General features: G+C 44.6%; 1 protein-coding gene across 2 annotated transcripts in view; it reads right to left on the reverse strand.

Moving 5' to 3' along the window:
• The window catches only part of fam222a (family with sequence similarity 222 member A), a 43,916-nt gene extending 32,675 nt beyond the window's left edge, over positions 1 to 11,241 (reverse strand). For both annotated transcript variants that reach the window (XM_034200314.1, XM_034200315.1), the window contains exon 1: positions 10,355 to 11,241. The gene's annotated coding sequence lies outside the window, so the exon portion shown is untranslated. The remainder of the gene's footprint in view (positions 1 to 10,354) is intronic.
• Positions 11,242 to 11,547: the final 306 nt, after the last annotated feature.

Below are 11,547 nucleotides of genomic sequence, written 5' to 3' on the forward strand. Positions count from 1 at the left end.
CGCCGGCAGAGGCGGCTCCCCATCCATCCCCGCTGGAAACAATGGGGCAGCAGGTCAAGAGTGCCGTCTCCAGAAGGAGGGGTCAGGGAAGGGGGGCGTGCTTCGACACAGTCGAGTTATGTGGGCTCTTTGAATCTGGAGGAACTGAGCGGATCTTTTTTTTGGATGACGGGTGGAGGCTCGTGGCCGGCTGCCGAGGATCAGAAACTGGCTTGTGTGTGAAACTGGGACAGAAGTGTTTGTGTTTAACCTGCAAACAACAACAAAAAGACATCCCTGCGCACACACATTTGCATGTTCAGAGGAAACATAGTCCTTGCAGTTTAACGCACATTTCAAGGACCATCTGTGACAGACACTTGTCTTTGTGAAGAGAGAACTTCATTGTTGTTAAAAGGCACTGCACAGAGGCTTTATCCACAGAGAGTAAAACCTTTGCTATTGACACAAACTGTTGCAGCACCCTTAGGACATTTTTAGGACAAGTGGATACACCTATTACTGTTGTTGGGTATTACATAATCAGGCCACAATTATTTCCATTTGTTAAAGCATATCATCAAAAAAAATGAATGCTTCACCTGACTGTTTCCTTTTGTTCAAATGTTCAATATTTTTCAAGCAGCAGAAGCAAATGCCAGAATAAAGTCTATACAAATAGATGTGTTATAACCTTCTGAAGTTGTGATTAAAGGAATACATTTGCTGTGTTTTTAAAGTAGAGGAGTAACTGTGGGACAAAGAGCCGAACAGCTATGAATAGCAACATGCTGAAATGCTCATGCAGTTGCATGCACGGGTACGTGATCACACAGATGATCACAAAGCGGTCATAGCTCCCTGTAGGGGAAAGTATATCCATTTCCATTGACCAGCAGTCTTGCTATCATATGGCTCTGTCCTGGCAGTCAATTAGTCATCCAGGTTGCCCTGCCTCACTGGGTTTCCATGTCCAAAAACCAGACAAAGACACAAGGAAGGTATAGAAAGATCCTATAACTTCACTATAATATTCCGTTAACATCCTAACTACTAAGCTGACAAATACTGCCACCACATGTTCCTCATCCCTGAAAGGTTTGGTTTATGGGGCTATTTTGCACAGGAAGGCTCTCATTACGAGGCAGAAGGTGTCGGGAGCATTGCAGCAATACTCCCATTAACAACCGCTTGACAAGAAATTACAGGGACTCAAATAAGACTTCGTACCACATGGGAAATGTTCACAAATCACACCTAATTAAACACAAAGCCTTGAAATCAGAGTGCAGAAATATTTTTCAAGACAGAGGCGTGAGAGGGTTTTTCTGGGTCGTAAGAAACATACATTTGGCGAGGACACCGTAATTAAATTCATGTTTGTTTACTTCAAAGAAATTGCCAAGTACAGAGGGACAAAGGATAGGGCCGTAATTATTCCTTCCCTAGGTCAGACAACAATACATAAATGGTGTGCCATTTCAGAATATGCCGCTGTTATGCTTTTGAGCCCAGAATTGAAAACAAGATAAAGCCTATTCTAACCGCGCTGAAAGGGATCAATAAGTGCAAAGAAGGAGAAAATGGCCCTAAACACACAGAGGCTTTTATTCAGAGTGCCACGATGCAGATGAAAGCACAGAATGCACCTGGAGAGCAAAGCTGAGAGCACAGGAAGACAAGAGAGCTCAGAGTTATCAGGCGGGGCCAAAGAGCACCGGCTGCATTCAGACCTCGGCACCATCTATCTCCACAGCAGCTATTAGATTTCTAATATTGTTGCTTTTAAGGAGGCTTGGCTTTCCTGCCACAATGCGGTGGCTTCAGCCCCAGTTGCCCCCTTTTCCCTTTCAGTGTGGTCTCACAAGGTCCTCTTGGCTTTCTGCAAACAATACTGCTGGGCTGAGGCCCTTATTTAAAAGATGAATAGGATGCTGTCTTGGCAGAGAAACAATCAGTGAGGTTTCTGTGACAGCAGAAAAAGTGTGAAAACAAGGCAAAGAGGAGAGACCATTGTCACGGTTACCAACTGGCTGCCGCAGCTCAATTGAGGTAGCTGTGGCTTTCAAGCCCAGCTGTCAATCACAGCAGCCAGCATCAATGGGGTAAATTTGAATGATAAAACGATAAGTCATGAGCAGGCGATTTCCCTGTCATTGGGACTAGGGCTGTTTGAGTGTAACTCACTATGGGTGGAGAGATTTCACTGCAGCCATACGGAATTTGGTTTAGCCTCGAGTTTCTGGCTTCACCCCTCAATCATGACAGAATGTATAATCACCAAATGTCTTCCTCTCAATCCCTGTTACAATTGGCAGCACAGTGCTGTCACTGGAGATGGGGGAACAAAATGGAAAGCTGACTAAAAGACAAGCTTTAAGTGACACTTAATTTGAGATACCCAGGCATTCTCTCAGCTCCAGTAAACAGGATCCATCAGACTTCGCCCAAAGCCTGTATGAGTCTGCAGCTGTCTGTGGGGAGAGGCAGTATGCCTGAGAGGCCCTCAGTTATCAAGTGCACTGATGAAGAAATCAAGTACTTTAAAAGTTCCTTAAAACAACAAGGAGAGGCACAGGAATGATAATGGCAAAGAGCACATTTCCATCTCAACCATGTCTACAGCAACACTCTAAGCGTTTTCTTCAAACCCACCGAAGAAAGAAGCATGACAGAAGCTAATGATAGCCCAGAGAAAAAGAAAGAGAGAGTAAAAAAAAAACAGAAAGCTGGTGAAGAAGTGAGAAAAAAAACACTGAACAGCTGCTTTCTCCCTTCTTCCCTTTGCTCATCCCAAGAGAGTCCCATGCGATCTCCCTGATCCTAGTTTAAGGCTGACAGAGGGACCGCGGCTCTGCTTCTCTCCCCACTCTCACGACTCTGTGCCCCCCCCCCCCCCCCCCCGCCGCCGCCGCCGCCGCTCCGCTGCCAGGAGGAAGAGATGGTGGGGAGGGGGAGCGGGGGCTACATCAAGGAAAGACTCTCCCAGTGGGCTCTCGTCAGTTCCAGGCCATTGCACCTTGCTCGATGGGATTTTGTTTACACACTCACACGCGTGCACACAAACACACACATACCCATGCAGTAGCAGATGACTATTAATGGGTACGATAATGTGGTTTGAGTTTTCGGCTCTACGGTCACATTTAAAGAACTGTTGTTATCATCTGACTCATTCCAGTGACAGATCACTAAAAGTTAGTGACAAAATAAAGGTTTGAAGCCCCGCAGTCTATTTAAGTGGCACAGGAGCAGATTACGTTCAATCAAAACCCAGTGATACGGTTGATCTGGTCAGTGGTAATGTGCAGCCAAAAGGCCTGACATACTTTCATGGTCTTTTGGGACGAGCAGAGAATGGCAGACTGCCCTTGTGCGTTCAGTCTCTACAGATGTTGCCTCGGAGAGCGTCTGACTGGCTGGCTGCGGTGACAGCTGGACAGCTGTTCCTATAGACGCAGCCACAGAAGCATGCCACGGAGATGGGGGTGGGGATAGCGCTGTATGTTTAGTGTATCTGTATGAAGTTCCCAGGACGTGCAAAGCTGTCACTCTTAGCAATGGTGCATGAGCCTGGATAAGGAAAGATGGCACCAAACGCGATATGGAGAGAGAGCACAGATGGTAAAATATCAGACACGGCTGACATTATTTGAAGAAGCTCCATTAACAAAACTCGTTTTTTCGAGTAATTTGTTTATCCAAATATGAACAGTCTAATGCAACACCAACTGGCTACACTGGCATAAGTCAAAACATTTGATTTGATCCACGCGGTTTGTTTGAGCAGCCGTGACTTTTTTTTATCATTATAAACAAGTCAAAGTTTAATATGAACTTCACAGGGAATTTCAAATTCATTTTTTACTTCTTCATAAAAGAGGAGAATCATTTTTTTTATTTTCAACAGCAGAGAGGATAATTGGCTGAGCATTAAAACGACTCTGGACTTTGTGCCTGCTGGTGATGAAAGACAGTTTAAATTGGGGTCATGTTCAGATATTATACCTTTATCCTGCCACTTAAAAACACAGTTACCTAAAATAATGGAGACCTGCTGCAGAGCAGTGCAGGTTAAAGACAGCCTGTAGATTAACATCCTGACTGGGGAGTAATAAATGAGAAAAACAGTTGAAAATAATTTAGACGTTGGAAAACACTCGGCAGTATTAAATGTTGTCACCTGCTGAATAAACATACTGCAAATCTTGAGATAAACAGCTTGGATTAACGCCAGTCACTTCTGCCAAAACTCTCTTTTCCTAAGCAGGCCGGGCCATTAATTATGCTATAAGGTCAGCAATTTGTTCAACTCAATAAAAATGTTAATAAAACTAAGAGCTCACAAGAAGAAGCACTTCTAGCTTCTGGTCGGCCATTAAAAACAGAAATATGTGATTGTGTGTGCAGATGCATCCGTTTAAATGCAGCGTTGCCACTGCAGCATTACACAGGTCAAAGGTTGTAGCAGCAGCTATCTAGCAGAAATATATCTTTGGCCTTGTTGTAATCCCGGTCAAACTCCACCAACAGCTCAACGCAAAGTGATACACACACATGCTGACAAACACAAATGCAAATCTACAGTAACCAGGAGATGATAAGCCCCTCACACACACACACCACATTTCAAATTTCAGCTCGAACCTTCAACCCACTCTGCTAAATAAATTAAAAGACCCATTAGGCAGATTTCAAAGGCCGGCAGTGGGCTAGTAATTATATATGAAATCTTTTGGAGGAAAAAAGTGATTACTCTGGATGCAAGTCTGGAAGTGGGTGGGGGTGGGTTATTGCTAAGCAACCAGTCATTATCCTCCAGAGTGGAGCGAGGTGACCGGCCATCCGTCTAACTCCGGTGGCTCGCCTGGCTCCTGTGCAAACCCCCCCACCCCTTTCTCCCCCCGCCACTCCCGCTCCCTCTTCCTCGCTTGCTCTCCCTCTCTCTCTGCCGTCTCCCCGTCCGAATACAAACAGAGATAAAGAACGCTGCAATCGCTCTTGACACACAAATAGGTTAACACAATAAAGCCGGCTTTGCCTGGCTCACTCGAGGGAGGAAAGCAATTCCAGCAGCAGGCAGGAGGTAATAAAACAGGGCTGGGAGAGTGTGTGTGTGTGTGTGTGTCCATACATGTCCTCATGTCAATATGCCTATGTTTTTGTATGTGAGTGGAGGCAGGCACACAGAAGCCCTTTGGCCTCAGGGCCTAATATCCCACGGATTTTCAACCCTTTGTTGACACAAATAATAACACAGGAGAAAATGACGGAAATTCCAGGCTACTCCTCCATTTAGATTAAGGAAATGGCTGCTTTATATTAACAATATAGCTGACCTGCTGCAGCCCTATACCAACACATAAACGTTTCCCTATGGCTTATATGCCAGCTCTCTTGTAAATGGTCTGCGGCTTGGTTAAAATTCAACAAGTAAATTGAATGAGTTTTATCTGTGCACGCCTCAGCTTGCTCCCCCTGATGCGGCTGCCAGGCCTGGCAATAAATGATAAAAATCTCCAGAGTTTTATTAAATCGTGTTGCATTCATGCTGAACTCAGGAAAATGGTGAGGTGGCTTCTGCAATTACAATCCAGGACCAGACAACATTGTTTTCTCCAGTCAGTGGAAATTTCATTACCTTACAGCAACCGCCTTAGAATTGGGTAATAGTCTCTTTTTGTCAGAGACACAAACTGTCTGTGGGAGGTGTGACACTCCATACGTGTTATCCATTTGCAACAATAACCATCTAGTCAGTCACAGTCCAGATGCTGGTCAGCATAATGCACCGTTATTCAGTGATATGGAGGAAGTGAGCGGTGGAAATAGCAGTCAATAGCTAATTCCTGGATTGGCTGTCATGTAATCAGACGCATTGAACCTGCATACATCCATACAGCTGACTGTATCTCTCTTGCAGGCTATTATAGACGGATGACATGGGTCAAAAAAGGCCTCATCTGTAGCATGTCGATAAATACAGAGGCGAACACATTTTCTGTTTCTGCGGAATGAACTGTGAAGAAACCTCTATTGAAGCTTGTTGAAAAGTTTCCGTGTTTGAGTCTATACAGGATTTGTAAGTTAATATCAATCAATTCTCCTTGCTTTTTTACCCACTGTTACTTCAACCAAGTATTCAACCATCTGAGATGTAAAGTGACCATTGTCAACAGGGAATATATTACCACAGCATGACCAGAACATACCTTATCTGTCTGATGTATTTCCTGCTTCCTGCCCGAGGGAGAGCAGTCAAGCAAAATGCAGGGAGGTGGAGATTAGGATGATGTGCAGTTCCTTGTTCCATTAAAGTTTGATCTTCCTCAATAGCCGAGGAGAATCAGATATCTTCCATTCAAGATTAAAGTACACCAGCATAGAGGGGGATATTAATCAGAGGCCTGCATGAGATAAAAAACAGCCTTGCTTCTGGCATGGAAAACAGTGGCAATAAAGAGTTCAGCTGATAATGTGAAACATGGCGAGGCACAATAGCAAATCAAACAGCATGCACAGGCCTCCAAAACAAATCAAAGCGCCGACTAGGCTGCAATACAGAGGCTGAAGAAGTACAGCGGGGGCTGATCAGATAGTAACCAAGGCCTTCATTTTATTACTGTTTAAGGTTGAAGAGGGCGCACTGAGGATTTTCCCATGTTGCTCACTGTCGCCAGGCTCTCATTCCCTCTCCTCCTCCTCCACTTGAGATCAATGGCGCTGGGGTGATTTCACAGCAGCCTGCACTGTCACCCAGAACAAATCAATGTGACCATGAGGAAGGCAAGAGCGGCATTGTTTTTAAGGAGAGCAAATTCGCTGTTGGAGAGCTTGTCAGATTTGCTTTATTCTCTTTCTTGCACCAAGAACACTTTGGAAGGAGCATGCCTCCCCACACGTCTCTGGCTGGGTTATGGAGTAAACTATAAAATGCACGGCACTCAGCCTTTCTATACTACTGTACTCATTAACCACATATAAACTCCACAGTCCCTATATTTCACACGCACAAGGGCATTGTCAGACGTAAAAAAATGGACTGACCGCCCTAACCTTTCCAAATTAAAGGCTATACATTAACCTCGGGGGCCCTGTGAGACGTGACTTCCACTCAGTCTGACAGGGTGAGAGGGGAGGAGGGCGGGGGATCGCCGCTGTCCGTCATGCGCTAAGTGGCTGCAGATAACCCTGATGAAGAGTTGCCAACGTCTACCATCACAGCGGATCAGATCACTTGAGCAGGGCTGTGGTCAGGTGAACCTTTTCCTACAGTCTGAACAACAGGAAGTCCTCGGCGGCGTAACGAGCAGAGAACCACACAGCGTCTCACTACCATGAAGCTCTCATCAGAAACACTGGTGCAGGGGTGCAATCACAGGCCTGTAGGCTTTATTTCAGTCGCTACTCCACATCAAACATGCTTGAATTGAAATGCATAGTTGTTTATGAAAACAAGATGCCTGCACTGTGTTTAAAGTTGTAGAATGACATGCAAGTCAATTTACTGAAGATGCGATTATTTTCTGTTACATGATGCTAATCACACTAGGGTCAATCACACAGCAGTGGTGTGCAGTTTGATTTGCTGTAGCAGCTAACTACTTTGAGCATAAAGAACTTGTACTGCTACCTTCAAACCAAATGTTTTTCCAGCAAATCCTGCCTCCACATGTCAAATCCAATCAACACTATCATCTTTGCTGGAAACTGAACTCAGCTTTCACCTCGATTCATTCACACTGACTGGCTGAAGGGTGTGTTTGTTTATTCACAATTACTTCTGCGTAATACCTTTGTTTTATTTCACTCTTTCCCCCTCCACATCCTGAGTACTGATGTGCAAGACAAATCTCGCTGCCGGGACATCAGAGTTTATATTAAATCATGTAATATTGTAAGGTACAAGGAAGGGCACGTCTCTTTTGTTTGCCTGCACATGAAAAGTGTTAAAACAAGGACTATTGTAGACTTTGCCTGAAATGATACACTTTGATCAGGCGTCTAATGAGCTGCTGGTTACATGGCTTTGAGAGAAAACGCTTGTGTTCCTTAAAGTGTCCGATGATATTAGGAAGTAAGAAGCTTTGTGCTTTTCCATGATATCAAATACTCTAAGAACGCCAGTCTTTTCTTTGACAGGGGAAGGAAATGTTGTTCATTATTATTTACATCTCCAGTATATTTTCTCTAGAAATTGAGTTAGCGGATCGTAAATCGGTTATAAAAAGTGGTTATTTTATTTGTGTGGGTACAAATAAGTGCTTTTATTACTAGAGTCCACACAAGAACGGACATGCTGACACTTCAGGGATGGGAAGATCGTTAGTAACACACTCTCTCTCCCACACACACACACGCGCACACACACACACACAGAATCTACTATTTGAGTCATCTTGAGTGCCAAAATGAGTTTTGCTGCCTCTGGGTAGGTGCTGAGACAATCAAACCATGCAGGGATTAAAGAAGATTAATACACAGCGCAGGAAATTAAACTTCAGCGACTTTAGCGGTATTCATGAGTGAGGCTCACTTATTCACTTCAGGCTGGCGCTTTAATAAGCGAAGAATACAGTAAGGAACCAAAACGCTATCAATCAATCAAGCTGATATGGAATTGGAGCTAAAGATGCATAGCTTCTCTTGGTGTTGGCTTTTAATTTCATCAATATGAGGCTAGAATATGTTCTCCACCTCACAGCTGCTGCTGGTATAAATGACTATATTAGATCTTACTTTAGTAATGCTTTCTCTCACAAGTAAAGCAGAAAGAGCTGATGTGATCAGGATTGATGCAACACAAAATACTTTTGCAAGAGTACATTTGTGGACTTGTGCATTTGTTGGACAGATGATAGCATAGAGCAATAGGAAACATGGTAAAAGCAAGAGGAAGATGAAATGTGAGTAAAGTCTTGTAGCAGGACACTTGAAAGTCCAATGTTACTAGAAAACACAGGACTTAACAGCAAGCTAGAAAATAAAAAGGCAAACCAAGAGCTACAAACTCCTAAAGGTGATTCAGTGACCCAGATATTATAGCTTTTTCACCATTCTGTTCTCCTCTGCCTTGTCCAACCTTCATGTTGAGTTAAGGGAAGCATTATGCTGGGAAGACTATTTGTTTAGGTGAGGAGCAGCCGCAGAGCTAATATGAGCACAATTTGCTCAGCAGGTCATAGGCGCAGAGTGTAGGAAGTAAATGAGGCAGTTCTGCCCCCTCGGGTGCAGCCCCTGCCTCATACATCACTGGATGTTTTATTCAATACAGCCAGGATGGCAGGTGCCCTGACTGTGGGGGCGCCTGCCCTGCTGTAGGGGCCCATATTACATTCAGAGAGCTGCCTGTCTGCGGGGCGGCTGGAGAGAGAGTGACTGGAGCCAGGGAGGAAGATACATTTTGAGGATGCTTGTAGTCTAATGATAAAACATACTGTGTGCAGCTCTTTCCCTGCACAGTCAGCATAATGTGCAGGCTCATTTATGTGCAGTGTGAGCGATGAAGCTAAATATTGCAGAGCAACCTCAGCAACATGAGGCTCAAAGTTCACAAGAGTGGAAACAGCCCTAAACTTTATCAACCAGTATATTCAAATAAACATGGACTAAAATAACCAGACTTTCCCATTTGCATTCAAGACCCATGGCTGCAGAAGACATATTTGCTAAAGAATTCACAGGACAATGACAAATTGCCTTCCAGACCTCAATGCAGCACAGAGAATCATCCATGTCGCCGAGCACCAAGTGAAAAGTTGTACAGCATTTAGCACACATCTGCAGGAATTGTGTAAATTCCTAGATTAAAGCCTGTCACAATATACAGGCCCGCTATAAAAAGGGATGGTATATCATTAACACTCCAGGGTGAAAACTCACTAATTGCAGCAGTCACTAGCCACCCTCCCCACACGCAGTGACGCGTGCAGATGATAAATTCGCACCTTTTGCTCTGAGCAGCAACTCTTCCAGTGGCACACACTCCTGCCTGTGGTGCCTGCGGTGCGCTACCCTCGACAATACACTTAATTGCTACCCATACTTGAAAAGACCAATATTACACATCAAAGCAGTTCCTAAAGCCATTCGGGAGCGGCTCTCTAACAAGTCGATTTTACAACACTTCCTTTACTGTAGGTCACGCATGGAAACAAAGGCTTTAAATCTGAGACATCGTTATGTTGGCATTATCCTGGGAAAAGGGAACATTTACAAACATTCATTATTTTCTGTTGTTCTTCTCGTTACCATCCCAAAAGGATTCAGCACGTCTATGCCTGTAACTACGTTAATGGATACAAAAACTGACCCAAACCATTCTGAATCTGCAAGACTTAAATGAGAAAAATAAATGGCCGTAAAATATATTTACCATAAATTGCTCCGTAGTGCAGACTAGAACTCCATGCAGATTGTAGCATTCACTGAGCAATCTGCCTCATACTTCTGTGGTCCAAATTAAAAAGGATTCATTCTGTTCTCCAAAATCCAGCAGCCGCTTTGTCGATGTCAAATGTTGATTAAGTTTATCCTCCTCTTCCGATGTTATGCAAATACACCGGTAACCCCGTGAATTAGATTCCACACTCTAGCCTCTAGCATGCAAAGTTAATAAGCTTTGCCCTTTTTCTCGACTCGGCTGCCAATTTGTGTCGAGGGCAAAAGCGCAGGTCGGCAATTTCAGGAGCGTCCTCGGAAGGACTGCGCACCGAGAGCGCTTCGGGTTTTCAACGTTTAGCCTCCGGAACAAAGTAAAAGGTCCTGGTTGCTCTTCTTTGCGCTTGTAGATACCTCCAGATAACAGAACAGCTTATCTGAAGACTGGCTGGTTGAACGGCTACGCAGTATTCCCAAATCCACCGCTGTTACGCATGGGTTTAAAGTGGTCCGCCTGTTCAATATACAACCTTAGTTCAACATGTTCAAACGACTGCTAGTAATATTCTCTATGGAATAGCAGGTGCCCTGAAAGAAATCAAGGCTGGGCCACTGGAGGTGGCTGAAATATCCTAAACTGAAGCGATATAAAATCCCGGTGTTCAGGCTCTGCTCCGTCCGTCACTTTCTCCGTGGTGGCGGAAGAAACGAGATATCTTGCCTCCCGTTTCAGACTCAGATTTCCAGCTCAGACTGTGGAGTAACCCCGATAGCAATGGTCCGAGATACTCTCTTTGGTGTATGAACCAAATAAGAAATGGTTACGTCTGATTCTAGAGCTAGCAGAGCAGGCGGCTCGGGATGCGGTCCTGCCCTTGTGCCGAGCTGCCGAGACTGACAATAACCCGGAACGCTGCAGACAGTCAGGCTGCGCAGACCGCCCACCGACCAATCACTGCACTCAGGGAATAGAAACATTCCCACGGGTTGGCCAATCATCAGTAATTGAGGACTGTTACCATAGAGATGCTCGGCGTCCAAGCGTCTGAAACCACGTTGTTTATTCGCGGAAAAAGAAAAAAAACGTTCTGATATAAATTGCCGTGGCAGGATGCAGATTGAGATCTTTAATCACGCTTTCATCCTTATCAGCAGCCTAGTTAAAGGTTAAAGGCAGCATCCCTTCAC

This window comes from Gymnodraco acuticeps, unplaced genomic scaffold (genome assembly GCF_902827175.1).
Source record: "Gymnodraco acuticeps unplaced genomic scaffold, fGymAcu1.1, whole genome shotgun sequence".
NCBI lineage: Eukaryota > Metazoa > Chordata > Actinopteri > Perciformes > Bathydraconidae > Gymnodraco > Gymnodraco acuticeps.